At 45.9% G+C, this 3991-nt stretch overlaps 1 protein-coding gene across 1 annotated transcript in view; it reads left to right on the top strand.

Annotated features, from left to right (window-relative positions):
- Nucleotides 1-3743: 3743 nt before the first annotated feature.
- The window catches only part of ZNF652 (zinc finger protein 652), a 67004-nt gene continuing 66756 nt past the window's right edge, over nucleotides 3744-3991 (top strand). Inside the window, exon 1 of the mRNA XM_023732782.1 lies at nucleotides 3744-3783. The gene's annotated coding sequence lies outside the window, so the exon portion shown is untranslated. The remainder of the gene's footprint in view (nucleotides 3784-3991) is intronic.

Consider the following 3991-nt stretch of genomic DNA (forward strand, 5'->3'; position numbering starts at 1 on the left):
TAACCAAAAGGTCAGTAGTTCATATCCACCAGCTGCTCCTTGGAAACCTTATGAGGCAGTTCTACCCTGTCCTATACGGTCACCATGAGTTGGAATCAACTTGACCGCAATGAGTTTGTTTTTTTTTTAATTGTGCTTTAAGTGAAAGTTTACAGTTCAAGTCGGTTTCTCATACAAATTTTTTTTTTTAATGAACATAGTCAAGTTTCTAGAGTAGAACTCTAGGCATGAGATCTGAAGAACCCATGCATAACCTCTATCCCTGCCACCATGGCCACTTTGTTTCAGAGCCTGTTAGGCAATGACAAGAGCGGCTGGGGAAAGAGGGTGACTGGTTTCCACATACGGCGTCATCCTATCCACTTGATTGTTAAAATCCTCCTCTGCTGAGGTCACCCTTTGGTGAGCATTCACGTGAGACACAAATATCTTCACTTCTTTGGCCCATTCAGAAAGATCTATCCACATACCTTTTCCCCATACCTTCTTGTCTCCAATTTTCCAATCATGTTCCTTCCAAGTCCCTGACCATCTGTCTGAACCACTGGCCACAGCTCATGAATCAGCATACATTCACACATCTGGCCATTTCTCCTTCCAGGCAAAGTGCCTTCTTTCTACAAAGCCTAAAAGATGAAGTGACTAAGCAAAGGTTAGTATGAGAACCCAGAAGTCCATGACCAGAGCTCTGGTTCCAAGTCTGGTGCCGTAAGATATCAGACAATATTAGTTAATGGGTGAGCAGGGAGCCATGACCACTGCCCCTAAGTACAGGTGATAAGAACTATTGTCAGCTGGGATTACATCCCGAGAACTCAGGGAGTGAGAAAAGGCAGTGAGCAGGGAGATTGTACCAGGCCACCCAGCTCAGCTTACAGAAACCAGATATCTCTACTGCTGTTTAAATTAAATGCATGAAGTTTTCTCAGAACTATCAAAGTACACAGAAATTTTGAATAAAAAAATTTAATTAAAAAATAGGTTCTCAAAAAATAGTTTATCTTAATTAGTAAAGTACATCTACTTTGAACATTGTGCTCTTTTAAAGAATTATCTATGTGAGATCAAACTGACAAAGGCAACTTGAAAGGCTGAATGGGAAGCTTGGGGGCAGTGAGTTTAAGATAACAGTGATGGAATAATATAGAAAAGGTTAGTGAGAATGGTAGCACAACTTAAAGAATGTAATTAATGTCACTGAATTGTACATGAAGACATTGTTGAGATGGTATTTCTATAGCTGTGTATACTTTCACCAAAATAAAAAAAATATTAAAAATAAGGGGATTCTGCTGGTTTCTACCCATTGGCTTAATAAAGAAGTTAGTGAAGAACTATCTCAGGCCAGGAAACCAGGATAACAGAAGCCTGATCCTCTGCAGTCAGGCCCCATAAGGTCAGATGTGAGTGCTACCTGTTGCCTGCTATGATTCTGCCAAGGTGAACAAGGGAGGCACTGGAACTAGCAATCTGTCTGACAGCAAATGCCCTCTTTTTATGATCTGTCTAGCGATCACTTTGGTTGGCAGTCTCCTCTCTTTGATAGGTGTGTGAAGAGGAAGAGTTAAGAGAGAGTGGAGGAACTGGAACCTCCTGAGAGGGACCTTGCTAGCCCCGAGGCCCAAGACTCAAGGCCTTCCAAAGCATAGGCCATGAGGCTCCAAATATATAGGGTTAAGTCCCAAGTCCTGGAGGAAGAAAGAGAAAATCACTAAATAAAGGAGGTGCAGAAGTAGAACTGAATATTAAATTATTCTTCAGAACATGCCAAAGGCCCCTGGTTTTACCCCACAGGAATCCATAGCAGTTTTTCAGAGTGGGCCTGCCAAGCCCTCTGGAAGAGAAGGGCACACTGGAAGTCAGGAAACCTGGATCCTGTTCTGGCTCCATTGTTTACTCGGCTGGGTGACTTTGGCCAAACCCTTAAACCTTCCTTGGCCTGGATTTCCTCCACTGGGAATAATACCTGTCCTGCCTGCCTCAAGGGGTTGTTGGAAGATCTGATGAGATAATGGACACAACCACCCTGCATAAACCATAAAGCACTCTTCAAAAGGAAAGTAACATTATTTCTATTCTAGTTATTAGGAGCTCTTCAGAGAGTTGGCCTGTGGGAAGAGAGGCACAAACACTTGGAAGGTCACCTCATACTTTAGCCGTCACTCAGCACACCCCTCTTCCAGGAAGGACAGGTAGAAAGTGGGGGAATGGATCAAGAGTCCAAGAAGGCAAAGCTAGACCCCTCTGTCAGATGTTCCAGGTTTACCAGCCCCCAAGGGTGCTAAGTTCTTTCTTACATTGAATCTAAATCTTTTCTTACTATGTATGCTTATTTCCTCCTGTTCTGCTTGAGGATTTTTCTCTCGACCTGCGGAAATATCATATCCTCCTCAGTGTTTATCCACTGGAGAAAGTCATTATTGAAGAATGTGACCCAAAGTTGCCAAAATTCCAAATTCAGGAGTTTGGTGTCCAGGTGTAATAAAAAACAAGCATTTGTTTTTGGAAGGGGCTAAGGACAGAGTCAGTTCTTAGACCCCTTTGTTTATAAAGTTTCATTCTCTTCCCTAACCCTGTCCCAGACTCAGGTCATTTTACTCCCTACAGGATTTCTTTCAGGGGATGTGCTGTTTTGGGGAGAAGTAGCTGCATCTGTATTAAAAACGTTTATGTGCTAGAGGGCTTCTAATAATGGAAAGAGGATAAGGAGTTCCAATTAAGACTTGGAAAACATCTTGGAAGTTTGGTTTATGGTGTGAAAGGGTCATCCTGACCCTCAGAGTTGCTGCCTTGGGTCTTCTCCACCCTAGGCTTTTACCCTGTAGAGTTCATTTCCCCTCCCTGTAACCCAAGCTCTTTCCATTTTGAATGCCCTCTCTTGGATCTGAACTTGGATAAATGCTACCTTGCTAGCTAATGAAAACCAAATCCGTTCCCAGTGCAGTAGATTCCGACTCACAGCGACCCTAAAGGGCAGAGTAGAACTTCCTCATAAGGTTTCCAAGGCTGTAATCTTTATGGAAGCAGACTGCCACATCTTTCGCCCACAGAATGGCTGGGGGGTTGGAATTGAGCAGCTGAGCACTTAACCACTGCGCCACCAGGACTCCTTTGTTAGCTAATAGTACCATTAATTATATTAACGATTAATAGCTAATTAGTCATAGTGCTGTAATACTTACAATGGAGTCTTCCTTCCTTGAAGCAGCTCTATGCCTCAAACACACACACATCCTCTTCCCTATTCCTGGCCACAGGACAAGGGCGGCTCTAAATCTTACTGTTTCTGACCATCCTGGCAATCTCTAAATTTCTGCAGTTTTTATCAGCGGCCCCATTTATCTGGGGAATGACTACTACTGTTTGCATTTTGCCTCCTTTATATCTGTCCTCTGTCACTCACACTGCCCTTCAGTAACAGGGAGGCTAGCAATCAATTTTTTTGCACTTTATTTCAAAACCAAAGAAGACTCTCACTTCTAAATCTCACTTCGGCCCACTTTTCTCCTTTCACCCCCTTTTTCACTTTACCTTTCCCTAATCCTAACCCGCCCCCTATTTTGTGGAATCCCACACCCCCTACCCAGAACTCCCTCCCACTTTACGTTTTGGCTTCCTTTCAGCAACCACGCCCCCCGACCCAAGGGGTGCGGTGCGCATGCGCAGTCCACGCCTTTACCTGGGCACTAGGGAGTGGGCGGAGTGGGAGAAGGCAGGGTGGAGCAGGGAGTCTGCGGTTATCTGGGCGGCTGAGCGCTCGCAATGTGGCATGAGGGAGAAAAGGTGCGCCAGGACCAGCCCCGAGGGGCTGCGCATGCGCGCTGCCGCTTCCAGCGGCCGGGATGCCAAGGTGGGGCGGGCAGAGGGAGGTGTCCGGATCCCTGTTGGGCGGGGGGGCCGGCGAGGGAAGGGCCCGCGGGCGCGCGCGCGCGCGCTCTCGCCACTCTCTCTGCCTCCCTGCCCCCCTCTCCGCACACACATCCACACACGG

Source organism: Trichechus manatus, unplaced genomic scaffold (assembly GCF_000243295.1).
Source record: "Trichechus manatus latirostris isolate Lorelei unplaced genomic scaffold, TriManLat1.0 scaffold00054, whole genome shotgun sequence".
NCBI lineage: Eukaryota > Metazoa > Chordata > Mammalia > Sirenia > Trichechidae > Trichechus > Trichechus manatus.